The following is a 24,918-nucleotide window of genomic DNA, read 5'->3' as shown; positions in this document are numbered from 1 at the left end:
TCAAGGCATTTTGCCAGTGTTCAACGGAGTTTTTAGTTTCCTGGTATTCTCTTTGGATCTGTTTCATGTATTCTAAGTTATGTTTAAATTCTTCTTCAGAAGTTTCTCTTTCTTTTCTGATTTCCTCAGTTCTTCCATCTGTGTTCTCTTGGGCGGGGCTTGTCATTTCTTTAATTAATCTCTTTATATCTTGCCTCACTTGGATCAGGAGTACAGCTTTAAATTCCTCTATGAGATCATGAAGGTACTTTTTAATTTCGGCTGATGCTGTGTCGAGCAATGGATGGTTACTGTGCTTTTCTCTTCAGTGTTTACTTCTCATGGACTTATTTTCTCATGTTGGGCAGCTGGGGATTTTTTTTTAATTTTTATCTCTTGTCATGTTTCTGATTTCTTTCAGACTGTCCTGGGGTTCTCTGGCCCTCTCCAAATTGCTTAGGGCCTTTCAGAAGCGTGCTGACTTGAGTTTTTGCTGTCCTCCCCAATTTGCTGTTATCTGGGGTAGGCTGGGATGCAGGGGCGGTACAGGCTAGGCTCCAGCCTCTGTGCCAGTTAATCCGTAAATTAAGCTGTACTTTCTGGATGTCACTGAGTTGTGACTATTTTGTATCTGCTTATTGGGCCCCAAGCAGAGGCTTGGTTTAGCCTCAGTAGCTCCTGCCAGTTCTCTTTGTACCAGAAGCAGCTGACTAATGTCACTATGGCACAGGGTTCTGTCCAAATCCCAGCTGTTCTCTTCCAGACCTCTCTGTGACAGGAGCACTAGAACAGCAGATCTGCCCAAATTCAAGATGTCTCCCACTAGTTCTCTGTGTGAAGCTGAAGCCAGCACGTAATCAGGCTCTGCCCAATTTCAAGATGTCTTCCACCAGCCCTCCCTACAGGGGGACCCGGTGATGTCACTGAGCTGTAGTTTCTGCCCAACACTAAGATGTCTGCCGCCAGATTCTGTGTTATTGATGTCCCCGTGGTGGCGGGCACTGTCCAGTTCCAAGATGTTCTCTGGCCAACCCCAGCAGCCAGGGGTTCCCAGTATTCACCAGAGTCCGGCGCAGGTCCTCATTCCGGGTCCACCACACACCAAGCCGCCCACCTTTCCCGCACTCCCGGCACAGCGCAGAACGGTGCACAGCGTTCACTCCCGGCACAGTGCGGAATGGTCAGAAATCTGTGCAGCGTTTGGCTTTGGAACTCCAGAGCCTTTTATGATCTCCTCTGGTGCAGCAGTGCAGTCCTGGCTGCTACTCGGAGTCCCGGGTCTCAGTTTCCCGCAGTCACCAAAAGCCAACACAGCTTTTCCTGCTGGGTCCACGGGTCAGTTTGTTGATTTAAAGGCGCGGGATTTGCAGCCTCCCATTATCAGCGTTCATGGTCTCAGCACAACTTTAAATCCTCCCGCTGAACTGTCTTGGTTAATAAGAATCGTTATCGATTTGTCTGGCCCTTTCCATGTTGTCATATTCTAGCTTCTAGTATGATTTCTCTGGAGAGACTCTTCGCCCGATCCCCTAGCAAGCCGCCATTTTGATCGATTCTCCATTCCTGGAATCTAAGCTGGCTATCTCAGAGAGCCTCCAGAGCTGCTGTTATCTATCTGCCATGTTATCCTGGAAGTCCTAGTGTTTCTATTTTAATATTCAGATCTTTGATCCATTTAGATTTTAATTTAGTACATGGTGATAGGCATTGGTCTATTCTTAGTTTTCAGCATATGGAGAGCCAGTTTTTTCAATACCATTTATTAAAGAGACTGTCGTTCTTCCAGTGAACCTGCTTGGCTCCTTTATCAAAGATAGGTGGTTGAGTGTGTTTGTAGTTGTGGTTCTATCTTCTAATAAGTTCCATTGATCTTCAGCTCTGTTTTGATTCCAGTACCATGTTGATTTTACTACAGTTGCTTTGTAGTGTAACTCCAACTCAGGGATTGTGATGCCTCCTCCCTTGCCTTTGCTGCTTAGAACTGTCTTTACTATTCTAGGTCTCTTCTGGTTCCAGATGAATTTTAGGAGTGATTTCTCTAGATCTATGAGGTATGCTGATGGTATTTTATTGGGATTGCATTGAATCTGTATAACAGTTTTGGGAGAATGGCCATTTTCATAATATTTATTCTTCCTATCCATGAGCAAGGGATGTCTTTCCATTTTCTGAGATCATCTTCCATTTCTTTTTTCAGTGTATTATAATTTTCCCTATATAGATCTTTCACTTCTTTTATGAGAATAATTCCTAAATATTTCTCTTTTTTTTTTTTTTTGGTTGCTAGAATGAAGGGTGTGGCTTCTCTTATTTCTCTCTCATTGATTTTGTTGTTAGTGTATAGAATGCTATAGAGTTTTGTGTATTGATTTTGTATCCAGCTATATTGCTGAATTTATTTATTATATCTAGGAGTCTTTGAATGGAGTTTTTGGGGTCTTCCATGTAGAGTATCATATCATCTGCAAATAATGATAATTTAACTCCTTTTCCTGTCTTTACCCCTTTTATTTCTCTCTCTTGTCTAATTGCTCTGGCTAGTATTTCCAGTACTATATTAAATAGGAGCGGTGATAAGGGACATCCTTGTCTTTTGCCTGATTTTATGTTAAAGGTCTTCAGTTTTTTGCCATTTGATACTAGCTGTTGGTTTGTCATAGATGGCCTTTATCATATTGAGGTAGAGACCATCTATTCCAATTTTCTGTAGGTTCTTATCTTGAAGGAATGTTGGACATTATCAAAAGCTTTTTCTGCATCTATAGAAATGATCATGTGATTCTTGCTTTTGGCTTTATTGACATGGTGGATAACATTTATTGATTTATGTATGTTGGACCATCCCTGTATGCCTGGGATGAATCCCATTTGGTCATGGTGTATAATCTTCTTGATGATTTGCTGCATCCTATTTGCCAATATTTTATTGAGGATTTTTGCATCTATGTTTAGTAGGGAGATCGGTCTATAGTTCTCTTTTTTAGTTGGGTCTTTCTCAGGCTTTGGTACTAGAGTAATATTTGCTTCCAGGAATGACTTAGGAAGGATTGCTTCCCTTTCAATTTCATCGAAGAGCTTGAGGAGTGTTGGCATTAAGTCTTCTTTGTATTTCTTGTAGAATTCTGCAGTGAATCTGTCTAGGCCTGGGCTCTTCTTTGTAGGTAAGGACTTAATTGCATTTTCAATTTCATTAACAGAGATTGGGTTATTCAACAGTTTTACATCCTCTTGATCTAGCTTTGGTACTTCATATGCTTTTAGGAATCTGTCTATCTCTTCTGTATTATCAAACCTATGAGAGTAGAGGTTTTTGAAATAAGTGTTGATGACCTTGTACATCTCTGTATTTCTACAGAGTCTGTAGTGATTTTGCCTTTTTCATTCCTTATTGCATGAATTTGAGCTTTTTCTTCCCTTTTTTAAATAAGGTTGTCTAGGGGCTTATCAATTTTATTTATTCTTTCAAAGAACCAACCCTTTCATTCATTGATTCTTTGGATTGTTTTCTTAGACTGCATTAATTTCTGTTCTGATTTTCATAATTTCCTCCCTTCTTTTGGCTTTGGGCTGGACTTGCTCTTCTTTTTCTAGATGTTTGAGGTGTAGCATCAGGTTATTTATTTGTATTCATTCTGTTTTCCTGATGTGGGAACTCAGTGCAATAAATTTTCCTCTGAGGACAGCTTTCATTGCATAGCACAGATTCCAGTAAGCTGTACTTGTATTTGTATTATTTAATTTCTTCTTTAATTTCCCCTGTGACCCACTGATTACTTAAGAGTATGTTATTCAGTTTCCATGTGTTTGTGGGTTTTTTGCAGTACCTTTTATCATTAATTTCTAGTTTTATCATGCTATGATCTGATAACATGCATGGGATAATTTGAACTCTTTTGCATTTATTTAAATATGTTCTGTGTGCTAGTATATGGTCTATTTTAGAGAATGTCCCATATACTGCTGAGAAGAATGTGTATTCTGATATTGTTGGATGGTACACTCTGTATATGTCTATCAAGTCCATTTGTTCACAGGTGTGATTCAGTCTGATTGATCTGTCCCTTGGTGTCAATGGTGTGTTAAGGTCTCCTGATACAGTTGTATTATTGCTAATTTGGTTTTTCACTTCTATTACTACTTGTTTATATAACTGGGTGCTCTGTCAAAGAAAATTTGATTTCCTCCTCACCCTCTCAATTTGTTCTTCCTCAACTCACTGTTCTCGTTCCCATAAATATATTAAAGACATGTCACAGAACTACAGGAAACAATCCTAAAATTCATATGAAAACACAAAAGATTCAGACTATCCAAAATAATCTTGGGAAAAACAACAAAAATAACAATGTTGCAGGCCCTACAATATCTCACTTGAAGCACACTACAGAGTTATTGTAACAAAGATGTCATGATACTGCATAAAAGCAGACATGTAGATCAGTGAACATAACAGAGGACACAGAAATAACACACCTAAACCACAGCCGTCTAATCCTTGACAAAGGGGCCAACAATATATGTTGCATAAAAGAATGCCTCAAACAAATGGTGCTGGAAACATGGGAGATAGATAGGAGCAGCTACGGAGGCTCTCTGAGACACCCCACTTAAAATCCAGGAATGGTGAGGGGTGAGAAGTCCTAAGCAAGGGGAGGTATACCCTGCCAACCCAGGAACGAACTAAACTAAGAGAAACCAACTGGAAATGCAATCCCGGTGATATAACAGGAACAGATAAGGTCTCAGCGCGGAAGCTGGAGCCCGCGCCACTGGAAGCCGCAATTGGAATTTCCTGCAGCCGCTGCTGCGTCCCAATCGGCACAGCAAGGAGAGAGGCGCAAAAGCTCTGAGAGTGGGAAGCAGTGAATGGAACTGAGAGTGGGACTGGCCGGGAGCCCTGCATCCACCTGTGGTAAGTGAGTGGATCGGGGACCCTTCCATAGAGTAGGAGGCTTCAGCAAAGGACATACTGGGACCAAAAAGACTAGCCAGAACAGGACGCTGCAGTGTCCTTAGTGGCATATTCCCCTCTCAAGCGGGATTGGTAGGGAGTGCCTGGCCTGGGTGTCACCACTGACTTAAGACCCAACAGGCTAGCCAAAACCAGATCCCGGTAACTGGAGGTGCACCCTAGCAGTGAAGCTTTCGGTAGGTTGACCTGGAGGGGCGGGCCAAGCATAGGCTGCCCAGGTCTGTGTCTCTCTAGTACACTGCAGGGGGCAGGAACACCTAGCTGGTGCAATTCAAACAAACTGTAACTGACAAAGAAAGAAACTGGGCCTCCTATATATGCTTGTATAAAAGGTACAAAAAATATGGGAAGAGGGAGCAACAAGAAAGGGTCCTCGGCCCCCAATCCTGAGAAACATGCAATATCAGACACAGCACCAATAGACATAAAGCGCTATCTCCAGAGCCTCATAGAGGAGTTCAGGAATGAAGTTATTAATGACCTGAAGCAAGATACAAGTAGAATAGTTAGAGAAATGCTAAGCACCGCTCAAGAAAAAACACATGGTAGAATGGAAGAACAGAAAAAAAGGGGAGAATTGTTTGATGAAGAAAATAGAGAGAACATAGAATACGTGAAGCAGTTCAAAGAGATTACCAGGAAGCTAAAAACTCTATCTAAAGCTGGCATAACAGCTTGAAAGAAACTAAGGATAGACTATCTGAACTGCAGGGCAGATTTGTAATGTGGGAGCATGAAATGAAAAACTTCTTAAAAATAACAAGAAAACAAACAGCAATAATACAAAGGCTAGAAGATGATAAGAGGATCTATAACTTAAGAATTAAGAACATAAAAGAAGAAGTAGGGACTCAAACAAATGGACTACAAAAGCTATTCACAGAAATAATCCAAGAGAATTTCCCTAATTTAGCAAATGGTAAAGATACTCAGATGTATGAGGCATACAGGACCCCAATCACCTACAACCCAAACAGAGCTACACCCAGACATATAATAATCAAAATTCCAGAAATCCAATGTAAGAACAGAATATTAAAGCCATCAGAGACAAGAAACAGATCACTTACAAGGGAACACCCATCAGAATTACAGCAGACTTCTTGGCACAAACCATCAAATCACAAAGAGTGTGGGGGGAAATAATTCAAACTTTGAAAGATAATAACCTCCAGCCAAGATTGATATATCCTGTACAACTGTCCCTGGAAATTGATGGAAAAACAAGGTGCTTCCAGGATAAAGAGGAACTAGGGGAATTTGCAACCACCAATTCAACTCTACAGAGAATACAAGGAAAATATCAAGAGTCCAGAAACAGTGGCAGAGAGGCCACAATGAATGGAGCAGAAAGAGAAATGAAGAAGACAAACTGACAGCTAATGACAGAAAAAGAGCTCGACAGAAATGAGGCAGAGAAGGTTGGATGATAGGAACAGCTATTTTGGAGAAAACAAGACATCATAATAGCTAGTGCTGATTTAATTTCTTGTTTTAAAGTGCCATCAAGCTTTTGTTCTTCTGTCTCCATCGGTCTTAACATGTTGTATCTTATTGGATTATATTATATGTGATAATATAAGCAAAAACTTTTATAGACAAGGAGATTATACAGAAACCATTGTTCGTTTTTTGTTAGTTGGTTCTAAATACCCTGTAATACTGTCATTCTCTTGAATGGTTTTATATTGTCTGGATATGTTTGATGCTACTGTATACAAAGTTATACTCAAAGATTTCAAGGAAAGAGACACTATGGTAACTACTTTTATGTCAGGATATCTTGTGGTGAAACGCTATTTTGCTTAAATGGTTATGTTTTGACCTGTGCTGTTCTGTTGTTATGCCCTCTTTTATCTCAATCCCCTTTTAAAAAAATTATTTACTTTTTTATTTTTATCTTTTTAATTAAGAGAAAAATAAATAAAAAACAGCAGGGTACATTATAGTAACCTACTTTGATTTCCTATTAATTTGATTTGAAATCCTGTACTGCCCTCACCATCTTGTTTTGACTGATTTTCCCCTATTCTGCTTTGCTTGATAGTACCAAGTTCAAAAGTATAGGGCAACAACTGTGAAGACAATAAGATTCATTATGACGCCCATTCTGGTCGTCTCTTATCTTCTTTTAAAGTCTTGTAATGCCTCCAATGCTTTGGTTTTATTCTTTACTGTTTTGTTCAATTTTATTATAACTGATGATATAGGTAATTCTTCTTAAGATAGCAAGAGGCAGTATGGTAAACACTGTTGATCACCTTGTATTTTGTTTTTACATTATCTATTATGTCTATCCTTTTGATTTGACTGACTGTGTTCTGATATGTTGCATTTAGTTTTACTCTCTTCCAAAAAAGTAGTAAGAACTGTGGGAGTAATAAAACCCAAAATGTGTAATTATCATTGCATAAAAGAAAAGAAAAGAAAGTGTTCTAAAGGTTATAATTGCATCTATGTTTAAGTGTATAAAGATAGATAACCGTATTACTGAGTTTTGTTGGATCATTAAAGAGAACTCTTTGCTGTCTCACTGTTTGAATGTCCACTTTATATGCTTTAATTTTGTAACTTGAACAACTATTTCTAAGATGAGAATATGTAATCTATTAACTAGTGATTTTTTACTGTTTATTTTTTAAATTTTCTATTACTTGTACCCTTTTTGGTTTTTTTTTCTTTTCCTCCTTAAATAAAATTAAAAAATAAAAACAAACAAAATGGTGCCGGACAACTATGCAAAAGATTAATACTAGAGCACAGTCTTTCACTCTGCACTAAGATTAACTCATAAGGGATCAAACATCTAGCTACATGACAGAAAGTTTGGCACTGCTACAAGAAAACACAGGGAAAACACTTGAAACCATAGGCACAGCCAAACTTTCTGAACAGGACCTGAATACCAAGAATCAACAAATGCAACTAAATCAAACTGCAAAGCTTCTGCACAGCAAAGGAAACAACAACATGATAAAATCTGTAGAATAGAAAAAAGTCTTTACCAGCTACTCTTCCCATAGAGGATCAATACTACTATATATATAAAGAACTAAAAAAAATTAACAAATTAGAAAACCTCCCAAAGCATAAATGGGCAAAGGAATAGTTAAACAATTCTCCAAAGAAATATGAATGTCTAAAAGTATTGAAGAAATATAAGAAATCTTTACACATCAGGAAAACAAATAATAACATTAAGATTCCCAGTCTTAAAGGCTCTCATCAAGAACAGAAAAATAAATGAATGATGGAAAGAAAAATGAATCCTTCTACACTTTAATGGGAATGTGAACCAGTACATACGTTAGAAATCAGTACAGAAGTTAAAAAAAAAAAAACCTAAAATAGAGCTACCATTTGATCCAGCTAAACCTTGTACAATAAATTCCTGAAAGAATTAAAGATAGAACACCATAGTGATTGATACTTGCATAGCCAGCTTACTGTAGTACAATTCACAACACCTTAGCTCCGGAAACAGCCTACATGCCTATCAATAGATGAACAGATAAAGGAAATGTGGTGCATTTATACACAGTGAAGTACAAAACAACCACCAAGAATGAAATCCTGTCACTATCAGGAAAATAGATGGAATTTGAGACCATCATGCTAAGCAAAGTCAACCAGACTCAGAACATTAAGTATCACGTATTTTTCTCTTACATGAAGAATCCTTTACAAAGGAGAGATGACAGGAAAGTAGAAAAGGCAGACTCTTAGAGACAATGAAGGGAATCAGCAAGACAGAAAAGAAAGGAGGAAGGCATATGAGGTTGAATATAATCAAAGTATGTTATGTGCATGTAGTAATACACCAAAACAAAACCCATGATTCTGTATCATTAACATGCACTAATTTTTTAATATGCTGAGCTCATTATGCCATTTTATCCAGAATGATCTCCCAGATCTTCAACTCATTCATGGTTAGGTTAATATAACTTGCTCAGAGAAGCAGTCCCCAACTCCCTAGTCATTCTAAAATATCCGATCTTCTAACCTCATTTGTTTATGACTGCAGGTATCAACTATCTAAAATTAGCTTTGATAGTGATTTATCTTACTCTCTCCCCACTAGAAGGTATACTCCAATAGGGAAGACTTTACTCTTTTTCTTCATATTAAATTCTAAGTAGCTACAAAGTGACTTGTACACAGCAGGTACTCAATATTCCAAAAAGCTATTAATGTTGAACGAAAAAAATTAATCCTTATGACAATTCTTTTCACTGTATCATCTTTATAATAGCAAAACTTTGAAAATCACCAAACTGTCTAACATTTAAAGGATGATTCAATTACCTCCAAAAAACCCCACCCCATCACTATATCAAGCTTTGGAAGGACATTAGACACAAACCATAACAACCTTACATTGAGGTGGTTAGACCTAGTATGTCATCATTTTGTGGCTAATTTAAATAATACTATGAGCAACACTGTATCAAATAAAAATAGCACAGTTCTTAATTGTAACTGCCTGTGCCAACTGTCACCACCTTTGCCTTCCATTCTGAAATGAATATGTAATGTAACTTTCACATTATTAGCAGTGGTATCTAATATCGTACATCCTAACCTAGAAAATTCTCTATGAAAGTGATACAAATAGCTTGATTCTGATGGATTTGGGGGAAAATGTCTGTTACTCTTCTTGTTGCTGAGACAAAATACCCAACACCAAAAGTTAAAGGAGCAAAGATTCATTTAGTTCACAGTTTGTAGAGGTTTCAGTCCATAATTGGCTGGTTCCAAGGTAGGGTGGCTCCATGGCATAAGGACAACAGTTCATGGCAGCAAGAGACAGAAAAAGCAATAAGAGAGGAGGGGAGAGCAAGCTTTTTTCCATCCCTTATACTGGGTTCAGGCTACTCACCCTAGGGCAGGTGTAGCACTCATATCCTTAATCCCAGCATTAGACCATGAATCAGTCACAAACTCTAAATTCAGCCACTTCTGAAAAGCCTGCCCCCCATGACTACAAGAGACTTCAAGTGAACATCCAGGCACAAACCATAATAGAAATGGTATCTATGAAAACATTAATTTCACAGGAAAGTGAGGTAGGTACATGATTCCTAAGGAAAGAAGCAGAATTTCCTGGACAAGAAAACTGATGGTAACTATGTCTTGGTTTTTCGAACTAATGTGGAGAACAAACTAGCTTGTACACTTCTCTTGCCATCAGTTTATTTATGGGCTTTTACTTTCACTTAGGTGCTTTCTGTTCTACCAGACCTTACATATTTCTAGTACATAAAATTACAATCTTTCTCAAGCTCTTTCAAAAGGCTGACATCAGCCATACTTTTGACAATGATACAATCCAGAATTCTTGCCTCACATCTAACCAATTTATTTTATTTCTAGATTATCCAGCCTCTGGATTAAAGTAAAATCAGGTATTTGTTCACAATTGTGAAGAACAATATAATCTTTAGAGTAAAATCTCAGTTAACAGCTTCTATGATAATAATCTCATTTTACTCGACAATCCAACATGATATGAAATTCCTATCCTAGAGGAAAAATAAATCCTAAGAATTTTGTGTTATGATGATTTGTGTACCCAAGCCCCCAAAATATCTAGGTCCAGGGCAAAGTGCCTACTTTCAGCCCCATGCCTACCCTCTCATCCTAGCAGGCAGCCCAGCAATTATTTGGTGTTTTCCCTCATGCATCCAACTTCAGATTCGTGTGCATATCAGTGTTATAAAGGAGGGGCACTATATTTCACTTTATCTTTTAACAATCCAATCTAACTTTATATTGGCCAACAAGAGATTTCTGAGAAGATGGAGGAGCAGTAAGCTGCAGAGAAAACAGCTTCTCTGACAGTCACTGTCCAGCTGCTGGAATATAGCACTGTGAGGAAGACAAGAAGAAAGAAGTGGCTCTACTGAACCTAGGAAGAATCTGAAATGAAAACAAAGTCCACAGAGTGAAAAGGAAAAATTCAAGGAAGAAGAAAGTAAGTGATAGCCAGTGGTGCCTTTGAGTGGAGCTGTTTGAACCCAGGGACACATGTCCATGGGGTCACAGACAGTGAAGGCTGGTGACTCAAGGCCTCCAAAGAGAGACACGACAGTGGAAGAAGCAACGGACATGGAGAACTTCACTTGGCTGCCAATGAGTTCAGAGGACTCGGTCCTCCCACAGACAGAGTATGATTAGCCAGGAACCACTTTGGAGATGGGCCAGCCAGAACTGCTGCTGGCTGCATCTAGCAACTCTCAGCTGGGCACAGACCCACAGAAATTGCTTGGACTGTGGTGAGCCCAATGAGTCTGGTCTCAGGGCAGGCCTGCTGAGATTATTCACTACTCCCCCATAAAGCAACTGCTGGGGGAATAGATCAGCACATTTGGGATTCTGCCTCTACAGGTTGTTTACTAGTGAAACCAGAGAGAATCCTGAAAGTGGACTATTTGTTTTTCCTTTTCTTTCCTTTTTCCTCTATTGTATTTATGTGAGTGTGAAAGTGGTCCCTAACCTCCTTGTAGGTGTGGGTCTGTTCTGTTCTTCCTTTTATCTCTTCTATCTCTCTTTTCCTTCAGTCTTCTGCACCAGTTTCCCCAAGTTGACATGATCCCCATTTGTTCTCCAACCTTATTTTCTAATCTCTTTCTCTTCTTGCACTCCTCTATTTTCTCCTTAATCCATTTTAAATTTTAACCCTCGAGGGCAAAATTGACACCTTACAGACATATATTGCATGTAATTATGTATGCCATAATTACATAACTGCCATCAGTTTTCTTATCCAGGTTTGTTTTACATTTTGTTATATAATCACAAAACTACTTCATATGGTTAAAAGTCGCAAATTAAAGGTTAGCTCAGTTTGTTGTTTTCTAAGCTGTGTTCAATGCTATTGGTACCACTATAGCCAAAACTGAAATAATTGTTCTTAACAGCTATTGGTATTGGTATTTCCTGTCTGAGATTGACTAAGGATCACAGAAAATACAGTGGAACAGTGCCAAAGAAACAGAGACTAGGCCAAATAAGCAACAACTTCTCATCTCCAACAAACTAAAGAGATAAGATCTCCTAACATACTCAAAACCCAAAAACTAGCTACAGCTGGAAGATATAGGAGTGAAAGGGGAGGAACGGTCTTGAAAAAGAAGGCAGAGGATATTATTAATAGTGTATCAGGATTTAAAACCCACATTTCTCACACTGCTCTGTTTAGATAGATTATATTCTGTTCCAAATGGTCTACCTGTACTAGATTTGAGGGCACAGACAGCTATCCCGAAAATAGCAGGACATAGTATGGTAATCATCCTTAGTTTCCTATTAACTTAATCTGAAGCCCTATATAACTTACACTGTTTTATCATTATTGATCTTAGTTGAATCTGGTTTGTTAGGTTGCTATTTTGTATTGACAGATTTTATTCAAATCTGTCATGATTGATAGTATCAAGTCTGAGAGTATAGACAACTATAATGAACATGACAAGATTCAATAGGATACCCATCCTGGTTTATTATCTGCTTTTGAAGTTTTACACTGCCTACAATGTTTTATTTTTATTAATATTGTTATGTACTGCTATATTCAATTATACTATGCCTGATGATATGGACAATTCTATTGAAGATAACAAGAGACAACACAGTAACCGTATCACCTTGTACTGTGGTTTTATATGACTTTTTCATTTCATGCTTTTATAGGAATTTGTTTTGTTTTGTCTTGTCATTTGCTTTGTTTTTCCTCTAATATAGAAAGAATAGAAATACATGTAGACTCATGCATGCATAGAACCTATAAACAGTTGATGAGAACTGATTATATTAATGCATGATGAAATGAACAACTGCTTTGAAGAAAAAGACACTACAGTACCCAGTGCTGATTCCGTAGCATTATAATGTGAAACTCAGCAATACTATTATTCTTTGTTCAGAGTGATTTTAGCCTGTTTTGTTTTGTATAATTTCAAAATACATGAAAATATGGATAGCTATTTTGAAAAGAATGAGAGACACTATGACAGCCATTGTTGACTTCCCTATTGTCTGGTCTTGAAGACCTAAAACGCCTTCCTCGTCCTCTTCAGATCCGTTCTATACTATGTTGTTTTGTGTGAATTCTCTGTATGTGAAGGTATGGGCAACTATTTGGAAGAAAACAAGAGACAATATGATAGATAGTGAAGATCTTTGATTGTCTTGCTTTGAAATTTATGTTTCTTACACTGGTTTCTTATATTCTGTTCTGTTGTATTTAATTTTACCCTCTTTAAAATAAAAAAAAATTTAAAAACTGTCTCTCAAAATAAATGAAGAAACAAGATGATTTCCATGACAAAGAGGAACTGTGACTGGAGTTCATGACCACCAATCCAACCCTACAAAAAATACTGAAGGACATTTTAGAGAGAAAAAACCCCACCAGGATTCCAGGAACAGTGGCAGACAGGCCTCAATGAGTAGGGCAGACAGTGGAAGGAAGGAGAAAAGTAGACAACCAATGGCAGAAATATAGCATAGCAGAGATGAGGCAGAGAAGATTGGCTATAATCTCTAACACAGATGGCCTTGATACACTAGCAAAAACATACACAGGCAGAGTAGATCAGGAGAAAGGCTCCATTGAGATGCTCTGTATAGGAAATATAATCAACCTGAAAGAGGGTTTATGAACCAAAAGTCAAAGATTAGAAAACAATGCTCTATGTGACAGGGAACCAGAGAGAAATAGGACCGCTCGTCCGGCAGCTGCAGATAAGTTGGAAAGACATGACACTTTTGTGCAGTGGAGAGCTACTCAGCTATAAGGAAGGAAAACCCTTGAGGCTTTAGTAGGTAAAAGAATACAACTCAAGATCAAGCTGAGAAGTAAAAAGTTTCAGAACCACTTAGGTAGATGGTGGGTTGCCTCCCTAATCTAAAAATTAAGGGAAAAAGGAGTTAGTGAGACCCAAAATGTACAAAGCACCCTGTGAAAGTGAAAGGGGAGGAATTCTCTAAAAAAAAAAAAAAGGAAGGCAGAGGACATTGTTAATAATGTATCAGGATTTAAAATCCACATTATTCTTATCACTCTGTTTAGTTTGATTTTATTCTGTTCCAGTCTGTCTACTCATACTAGATTTGAGGGTATAATAGACAGCTATCCCCAAAATACGATATACTATAACCATCCTTAATTTCCTATTAACTTCATCTGAAGCCCTGTATTACTTACATTGTTTTACTATGACTGATCTTATTTGAGTCTGGTTTGTTCGCTGTTTTGTCTTGACTGATTTTATTCGAATCTGATATGCTTGTTAGTATCAAGTCTGACAGTAGAGGCAACTACTCTGACGATGACAAGATTCAATATGATTCCCATTCCAATTTGATTATTAACTGCTTCTGAAGTCCTATAATGTCTCCAATGTTTTTTTTTTTTTTACTATTGCTAGGTACTGCTATGTTCAATTACATTATGCCGATGATATATACAATTCTATTAAAAATAACAGGAGACATTATAGTAACTACTATAGATCACCTAGTATTGCGGTTTTATATGTCTTTTCATTTTGTGTTTTTCTAGGAATTTGTTTTGGTTTGTCTTGTTTTGATTTGTTTTTCCCTCTAATACAGAAAAAATAAGTATACATGTAGAGATTCACTCATGCATAGAACTTCTAAATTGTTTATGAGAATTGATTATATAATGCACGATGAACAGATACTTTGAAGAAAAAGAGACACTAAGATACCCAGTGCTAATTCCATAGCATCATGATATAAAATCTAGCAATACTATTATTCACTGTTCAGAGTGATATTAGTCTGTACTGTTTTGTTTAATTTCAACATATATGAAGGTATGGACAGTTATTTTGAAGAGAATGAGAGACATTATGGCAGCCATTGTTGACTTCCCTACTGTCTCGTCTTGAAGACCTAAAATGCCTTCAACATCCTGTTCTGATCAATTTAATACTATTTTGTTCGGTATGAATTCACTGTGTGTGAAGATATGGACAACTATTTGGAAGAAAACAAGAGGCAATATAATAGATAACGAAGATTTCTCGTGGTCTTGCTTTGAAATCTGTGATTCTTAAATTGTTTTCTTATGATATATTTTGTCTGTTTTGTTCTGCTTAATTTTACCCTCTTTAAAATAAAAAAAAAGAAAGTATTCAAAGCAGATTAGGCCAATACAAGGACAAGATCACAGATATAGAAGACAGGCTTGCAATTTGTGACCAGGAAAAGAAAGATTTCTCCAAACTAGCAAGGGACCATGAGAAATAATTCCAGCAGCTGCTAGATGAGACAAAGAAGAATAATTTAAGGTTAACTGGAGTCAATTTAATGCAGATGATATTTAAAAAATGTTCACAGACATCATGACAGAAAACTTTCCCGGCAGAGAAAAAGAATTTGACATACAAATAGTGAAGCATATAGAACTTCAATTAGCAATGAAACTACAGCTAAGCATATCATAGTCAAGATTCCAGAAATTTAACACAATAATAGAAACCTAAAAGCTGTTAGAGAAAAGAAACAAATCACCTATAAAGGAAAGCCCATCAGAATTACAGCTGACTTCTCAGTATAAACTCTCAAGTCAAGGAGACCTTGAAGTACTTCAAGTTCTAAAGGAAAACAACTTTCAACCTAGGTTGATGTACTCCACAAAACTATCTTTCAAAATTTATAGAGAAATAAGACATTTCCATGACAAAGAACATCTGAGGAAATTTATGACCACCAAACTAGTACTCCAAAATATTCTGAAGGACATTCTAGAAAGAGATAATACAGACTACAACTCCATGAACCTCAATAGATGGAATTTTCCAGGGAAAACAATTAGAGGGAGGGAAAAAGAGAGGGGAGAGCCAACAACAGGAAAATAACATGACAAGGATAAGTCAATACATATCAGTTATAACCATCAATGTTAATGGTCTCAATTCACCAATCAAAAGAAACAGACTGGCATAATGGATCAAAAAGCAAGATCCAACAGTATGCTATATACATTGGCCAACCAAGGGTGATGAAATACAAGAGTTATTTAGGATTTTGTCTGCATTCTGGTAATCTTCAGCAATATAACCATACCTTGTACCACCCTATAATCAGAATGGTCTACTGTAGCCAAAGCATTTTGTTTATACTAGCTAAGAATAATACCTTGTCATTCTTATGCTGACTCAGAATATTAATTCATATTGAAGATACAATAGAAGATACTAGACTAAGGAGAAGCCAGTCAATTGTCTCATGTGGCAACATATGATCCTACACCCCCCAAAATACAGTATTCTACCACCTTGTAGTCCTAACTGGACACAAATGTAGAGTTACTTCATTGTTGTTGCTGCTGAGGATTGAAACAGGACCTCACATATAATGAATTCCCCTAGTGCAAGGGTGCTATATCAACTGTCCATGCAAAAATACACCCATTTTAGAATTTCACAGGGTGGGGATGGCTCTTCATTTTCATGGAGAATTATGTGTTGAGTCCAGTATTACCATATTGGATGTCTGGTCTATTTAACACTATGGATTCTGGCTACAAAGGAGAAATGTATTAATCTTGAGCTTTTAATGATCCAAACCATTCAGCCAAACCCACTGCTGACACTGAACCTGCTGAAACTACCACTTGAGGCACTAGATTATAGCAAACTTCAGCTGACTGCATTTGGGATGTATCACTGGAGTTTTAGGGCAAAAGTTACAGCTCTGAGGGTTCCAAAGGATCAGGCTTGACCATGCATTTCATAACACCAATAAAGGAGATGACAAAGTGAAAAGTAAGACCATTCTGAATAACAGACAAAAGAGGTTCAAAACCTGGATTTGAGGGGGTGAGAGACATTTTTAGGTTTTATATAAAAGGGGAACAGAGACAAAGATTGGGAGTTTGCATACCTGAGGGGCAGCCCAGGTAATCCTGGCCAAGTTGTGGATGGCTGACTAGTTATCTCAGAACTAGTGTAAGGCTCTGGGAGGGTCACTATTACTTGAGGGGGCAATTCAGTTCCCATCATGAGATGAGGGTTCCTGCTTAGGGAGGCAATCTCAGTTCTTGTCATGGCATACTTGCTCCTGCTTGGTGGGGAAAGGGGTACTTTCGTCATGGGTTGGTCTGCTTTTCTTGGAATACAAGGTGACTGCTGGTTTATAATGATGACTGGAAATTTTTATACATCACTTAAGGGGGCTGAAACTGGATGCTATAAAGTCTATCAATTTAGATGACCCTGAAAATCTTGAAAATTAGTGTAATTACTCATATCTTGGTGTCCTTGGTCTTGATGGAGGATGAGACAGTTAGGTAAATTTACAGCAAATAAACCTGGTATTACAGATATCTCTTAAGCGACTAACATGCCTATGTACAGAAATGAACAAGATCTGTAACAAATACAAAAGGAATGCAAAGGCACCAGATTTCATTTTAGTGGCATCTGCAGGTCCAGTCTTCAGGTCCTGTTACACTTGCACACAATAATATGCACAACTGACTTTCCAGAGTCCTACCCATCCACAGTGTAGGGGCATGGGTCAGGTTTTCTTAACCCAGGTTCCCAAGGAGGCGGTAGGGTGTAGAGCAAGCTTCTCCAGACATTAGCAGCTTTTCTAAGTCATGGCAGGCTACTTCTCCAGGCTTGCACTAGATACCCACAGACGAGTCTCAATGGTAGCTGGTGTGCTCATGGAGGCCTCTCTTTTTGTTTTTTGGTACCAGGAACTGAACTGAGGGCTTCACACTTGCCATGCAGGTGCTGTGCTGTTGGGCTACATCCTTGGTCTCACGTTGTTACATAATGCATAATACTAAGTGAATGAACTGGTTAGGGTTTTTGCAGGTTAACTCTTAGCCCACCAGGTAAACATGAATTATAACTACAGGCTGTGGTTCAACCTCAGCCCTGCAACTGAATTATTTGGGAAGCTTAAAAAATTAAAAAGTTATACATATCTCAGTTTTATCTTTTTTATGGTTGAGTAATATTCCATTATATAAAAAACATTTTAAAATCTATTCATTGGGTTGCTTCCAAGATTTAGCTATTACAAACTGTGCCACTACAAACATGGGTATGCATATAGCATTATGGTATGATGCTTTTAATTCTTCTGGGAAGGTATTAAGAAGAGGAATAGCTAGGTTAAATGGGACTGTTAATCCTACTTTTTTGATCAATCTCCACATTGATTTCTTATTTACATTTTCAGTGTGCAAGAACTATAGATCATAAATGTACAATAAATATTGTGAAGTTGGAAACAACTTTTCAAAAGGAAAAAGGAAACAGAAGTGTGAGATGAAAGGGAGGAGAGAAAAAAAGAACATAAAACTGAGTTTTGTGAATAGTGAAGGGAAGTGGGTTTGAAAAGAGGGGCTAGGAATGGGGAGAAAAAGAAGAAACAAAATATATCATGGACATGGTTAGGTTTTACATACAAAGACCCTATATGAATGTGGTCATTCTGTATAGCTAAATTACTCCAATAAACTTAAATTTTAAAAAATTAAAAAATAGCTCAGTCATGGTAGCACACACACAATCCTGGCCACTTGGCAGCTGAGACAGGAAGATTTTAAGATCATCTGGCTAAGTTAGCAAGACTTTATTTTTTAAAATGCTGAGGATGTAAGTCAGTGGTAGAGCATGAGCCCCAGGGTCTATCTCCAAGTAGCTCCTCTCCTCAAGTTAAAATAAACAACAAAGAAATTACACCTGGGTCTCACACTAGACAAATTAAATCAGAGTTTCTAGGGATGAGGCTTAGCCTTTGTTGGTTTTTTATTTTACTGTTCAAACAGTATCATTATGTAGCTAAGGCTGGGAATCAGCAATGATTCTCAAAGTTTGGATGATATCAAAATCACCTGGAGGCAATTAAAACCGATTGCTGGCTCACACCTGGAGTTTCTGATTTGGCAGGTATGAGATAAGACCAGAGAATTTGGACTTTTCATAAATTTTCAGGTTTGATAACGCTGTTAGTCTGAAGGTCACATTTTTGAGTACAGTAATTAAGAGTCTAGGGCTGCCAGCCACTTTTAAGAACTAAGTAAAGTGGGAACTGTTGGAATAAATCTTAAAGGATGCTGGCATGGCACAGTACACTGGCATGAACCATTTGTCTTCTTCCTACTTTCCCCTGTCTCTCATCATGTGTCAGTCTTTTGGGGAGTCATTTGATGAGGAAGCAACAGTTACATAATAGTTAACACCTATATTATGGTGAGGAAGTCCTTTTACTTGACACAGCCATCACTCCTTTCTGAAATACTCTTCGCATGACTTCCACATTTCTATACACACTCAACTGACACTTTATCCACCAACGAATCCACTTTTTAAAAATTTTTTGTCTATACTCATTCCCTAATGAACTTATCCAAGTTTGTGGCTTTGAATATTACCTACACGCTGATAACATCCAAATTTATACCAGCCAGTCCAGATTGCTTCTTTGAATTACAGGCATGTAAGACCAACTGCCTAATTTACACCTCCACTTGGCTGTCTATTAGACATGGCAACAGAACACTTCTAAAATAGAACTTCTGATTTTCCCTTCCTCTCAAATTTGCTCTTCTCAATTGTTATGGTTTGTATCTAAATATCTTCCTCCAAACCCCCATGCAGACACAGGTGTGGCTCTTCAGAGATGACTGGATCTAGGGTGTGTAAATGTTGATTATGGATGCATGAATGTTGATTATGGATGTAATACTGAAATTCAGGGTATGTGGTATTAAATCAGTTCATTGATTGGAATTAATGTAATTCTGGGTGTGGTTGAATCGATTTACTGAAGATAGTAGTCCCACACTCTGGGTATGGGTGGCACCACCCAAAAGGTTTGTAGCCTGGATGGGACAAAAGGAAACCAGGCTTGCTGATTTTTGCATGCTGCTTCACTGTCTTCCTGCCTTCTGCCTGCTATGAAGTATTTCTCTGCAATGCCACGCTGTGTTAGAGCCAACCAACTATGACCTGAAACCTCTGCAAACGATGGCTGCAATAAACCTTCCCTCCTTTAGCTTTGGGCATCAAGTATTTTGTCTCAGCAATGAGAAAAGTAACCAAGACCCATATCAAAGGTATGCCAGTGATATCCTTAGTACACAAAAGTAGTATTTTAATTGATACTTTACTTGGCTGTGTCTTTAAACAAAGCAGATGCTCCATAAATCAGAGAAAATTGTTGGAGCTTAGCATAACTGACACCATCTCATACCCTGTATTGACAAGTGCCCTGTATTCGAGCCAGAAGACTGAAAAATTACTCAGGATACACATCCCATTAGAAAAGTAGAATGTACCCACAAGAGAGAAAAATTAACCTGCTCATCAAAGAAGCAGGATACCCCTGTCAACCAAAATTAATTTAAGATTCTAGCTAAACTGTTTCCCACAGGATGTTTTGCTTCGCAGTTTTTTTGCTTTAAATGCCCTGTGCCCCTTCAGTTCAGCACCACTCGTTTTGCCTCTGAAACAGGGGTCTATGCTCAGCTAATAAAATTCCAAATTTATGAATTTGGCTGCTTGGATTCCTATATTGTTTACGAACCCACTTCAAAAATCTTGAAATAAAAGTAAATTCTTAATGACTTCTAAAAACTTATTCTATGTTTTAATATATATCCAAACATTTCATTATTTGCATATTTACATGGAGGACAGTCTAAAAATAATAAGAGAAAATAGTTTAATACAAATCTAAAAATTCAGCTTTAGGTAAACAGTACAGTTAATACATATTTATGAGTATTCCAACCATTATTCTACATAATTCCTATCTTTCTATTAAGTTCATTTTTCAAAGCATGTAGTATTTGAAAATTTTAATGTAATATTACATGTTTCAATATCCAGACTGATAAAAGTTGCAAGAAGCTCAAAAACCCAAAACATGCTGTACTTATTATAACTTGCTCTCTTCCTGTAAAACTTGTGTATTTGCCAGTTAAGTTGCAACCTTGTAACATACCCACCATGTAACCCCCTCCCTGCCTCCCTGGTTTCTGTAACTGCTTGTTCCACCTTCCTGGTTCCTTTTATGGGGACAAACTGATCCTAAGACCCTGATCTCTCCCCTTGCAGCTTGCTATAACCCCTGGCTCATGCAGCCCGTGGCTCAGTGGCACACTTTCCTGCCATCCCGAGACAGTGTCGTGCTAAGCTCAGCTAATAAAGCGCTTTTTAAAACTTTTTGGAGTTCATCATTTTTCTGCCCATATCAAAAGTCTTATCAAAAAGAATCATGACACACTCTGTGAAAGTTAACCTAATTCTAGTTATTAAATTTTATGAAACCCATATGTAGTCTAATAGTTTATGAAAAGTTGTTTCTAGATATCATACAATGTGTAAGTAAATTCTGGTCTCAAGTTTGAGGGGAGAGTTCATGCCTATTTCTCAAACTGGTTATCTTTTTTAAAAAATTTTTTTACTTTAAAGAGATTAAGACAAAAGAGACAAAGCAGATCAGATCAGAACAATGCAAGTAACACAGCATTTTACCACAAGACAACCCATAATTAACAGTAACTACCATAATGTCTCTTTCTTTGACATAGTTGAGTATAGCTTCATATACGATAGTATCAAACATACGAAACAGCATAAAACCATTCAAGAGAATGAAAGCATTACAGGGCTTTCAGAACCAAATAGCAGAGAATGAACAATAGCTACTATATTATCTCATTTTCCATAGAAAATTTGTTTATACTATTACACATAATAATATCCAATAAGATATAACAGGATATAACCAAAGGAAAGAAAAAAACAAAGGCATAGTAGAACTTCAGAGTAAAATGATACTAAATCAGCACTGGCTATTCTAATGTCTTGTTTTCTTTAAAATAGCTGTTTATACTATCATAGATAATAAAATCAAACAAGCTAGGATAAAGCCATTCCAACTAATGAATGCAGACATTATAAAGCTTCAGAGCAATGTAATGGGGAATCATGATTACTATAAACTCTTATGTATTCTTACCATTTCTTACATGAGAGAGACTATCTGGTATTTATACACATGAGTTTGATTTATTTCACTTATGAGTATGGTCTCAAGTTGCATCCATTTATTTATAAATATCTCAATGTGATCATTCTTTATAGCTGAGTAGTACTCCATTGTATAAAAATACCACAGCTTTTTATCCATTCCTCAGTTGATGGACACTAACGTGTTTCCAAGATCTAGCTATTATAAATTGTGCTGCTATAAACATGGGTGCACATTTTTCACTGTAGTATGATGTTTTCAGTTCTTCTGGGAATATGCCTAGAAGTGGAATAGCTGGAACAAATGGGACTTCCAATCTCAGCTTTTTGAGAAATCTCCAGACTGACCTCCTCAATGGCTGCACCAGTCTATGCTCCCACCAACAGTGAAGGAGAGTTCCCTTTTCCCCATAGCCTCTCCAGTATTTGTTGTTGGCAGTTTTCTTGATCCTGGCCATTCTTTCAGGAGTGAGATGGAATCTCAGTGTGGTTTAAATTTGCATTTCTCTAATGAGTAATGATAATGAACATTTTTTCATCAAACTGATTATCTTAATAATACAGGATGGCAGTATGATTCCCAATCAATCACATGAGGCACTTTTTACAATGATTGCAGGCTCCAGCCAAAATCCTAGAAGATTCCCTCTTACTGTATTTGAGAAAAAGGGTAAAAATTTCTGAAAATTCTTCAAACTATTCTGATGATCAGACTGATTCTTGAGCTAATCACATATTTAGAAACATGAGGTAGAATACAAATAGGTCTCTCATAACTCTTGCCAGATTTTAAAAATTATCCAGACCTTAAAAACAATGGAATTGTTTTTCCAAATACAATTTTGACTTGTGTTGATTAAATGAAGTTTCTATAACCATAAATACTGAGCTGTCAGAAACCACTTTTACTAGGTAAAAGATCAGTTTTCTTAAGAACACCACCTAACAACTGAAGGAAAGAACTACTATACCTATCATTTAGTCTAAATAGAGAAGATAGACTTAAAAGCAATGAATTATTACTCTAATCAGCAACTGCATAGTTTTTTTGAGGGGGGTACTGGGATCAAACTTGGGACCTCACACTTGTTAGGCAGACACTTATGCCACTGAGCTCAGTCCCCAGCATAATATACCTCTCAATGTATTTCACATGCATTACCATTTGACCTTATCACTATTTTATGAGAAACATTCACCATGTTTTAACAACAATGCACTTCAAATTCTATATATAAAAAAATACAAATCTGGTCACTTCCACAAGGAAACCAAGTTAACTATATTCCATGAACAGTCTTTACTGGTATTAGAGATCTGAGAGCTTTTGATAATATTCATACTTTCATAATAAATTTGCAAAAACATTGCTGCTGAGCAATAAACAGAAAAACAAATTTTAAAAGCTATCACATTCATTGGGAAGACAACTGGCAAGTTTCCAAATATAGACAGGTATTGACAAACACGCTAAAACTGGTCCTACTTTGGTATACTTTATAATTTAGTCTTAAAATTTCTATAAATACCTAGTAACTAGAGAAACGTATTAATATAACCTGAAACAAAAAAGAAAAAGTGACCAAAAAAGTCCTGTATTATTTCTGACATTAAAATTCTGTTGTATATTTAAACTAATTACTGTAATAAATATTAGTAAACAAATAACTAAAGAAATACAATAAATACTAGTATATGGTAGTTAATACTACTTCCCTAACCACCACCTAGAAAAAAATTCAAGTGCACTATGAAGAGCCGAAAATCCTTCACATCTGCACCACTTACTAAATTCAACCTAAGAGATAATACATGGAGGAAGGCTTCAATTAAGGCTGTTTTGTTCAGGTAAAGCTAGTATACCTGGTACTCCAGTTACTCCAGGTACTCTTGGTACTAATACATGAAAGAGAGACTTGAAAGGATTAGTGAAAAAGAAACTAAGATTACCTCTGTTCTTGGGATAAATAACAATGTAAACAATTATTACAGAGGTTTTTTTTTTTGCTTTAATTAGCAACTTAAACTTCAGAATTCTACTAGGTCTGTAACCTTGATCACCATTACAAAAAGAATCCTAAATTGAGAAAAATGAAATCACTTGTCAGTTTCCTTTTCAAAGCAATGCATCACCTACAATCTCATCCTGTACAATCAGTACTCCACCTCCATGTCTTAAATAAAAGCCTTATTCTCTATTCTACAATCTCAATTTTTGCTTTTCTTATCTTTACTCCATCTTGTTCTCCCTTGTTTGTCCTAGGCCACTGCCTCTTCTACACATCATACACAGAGATACAAAGCAAAACAATTTAAGTATAAGAGCTTCTTACTTACAAGACATCAACCAAGATACTGCATTCAAAATACCCAATTTAAGCGCAGTTGAACAAACATAAGGGAACAAGGTTAGCCAAACAAGCGCAAAATTTCTTTTAAAAACCCAGAAGCAACACACACACACACACACACACACACACACTTATCCTCCAAATGTTTTCAATACATTCTATTTCATAAAGGACAAAAATGCTGTGCAATGATCAACGACCTATTTGTGAAGCTTCTAACTTTACCACAAAAGTTCTAAGACACTGATTGAATAATTACATTTTAAATATACCGCTCACTAAAGAAATGTAAACAAGCACTAGGACCAACTTGCAGATGCCGCCCCCAAAAGAAAAATAAGCACACACAAAAAACCCACTGCTTATTTAAATAAAGAGGCAGGAAAGTAAATTTAGGAGTACTTTAGTTAAGATAAAACCAGATCATCGGTGGAGCCGTTTTCTAACAGCCGTTTTCGGGTGAGATCTACACCAAACTGCCTTCAAGTGAGCAAATTTCAACCTATATGAGTAGCCTGAGGGTTGCCTGAGTTTCTTTTCTATCAGCTAACTGCAGGCAATGAAATTTGAACTAACAGATAAT

The 24,918-nt window shown here is 37.1% G+C and overlaps 1 protein-coding gene across 13 annotated transcripts in view; it reads right to left on the bottom strand.

Annotated features, from left to right (window-relative positions):
- The window catches only part of Eml5 (EMAP like 5), a 205,438-nt gene that overhangs the window by 179,493 nt on the left and 1,027 nt on the right, over positions 1-24,918 (bottom strand). The gene's annotated exons all lie outside the window — the stretch shown is intronic.

The sequence above is a fragment of the Cavia porcellus genome, unplaced genomic scaffold (genome assembly GCF_034190915.1).
Source record: "Cavia porcellus strain 051 isolate PalLab524CR breed Dunkin Hartley unplaced genomic scaffold, mCavPor4.1 scaffold_31, whole genome shotgun sequence".
Classification (NCBI taxonomy): Eukaryota; Metazoa; Chordata; class Mammalia; order Rodentia; family Caviidae; genus Cavia; species Cavia porcellus.
This window is presented reverse-complemented; position numbering and strand designations above follow the sequence as displayed.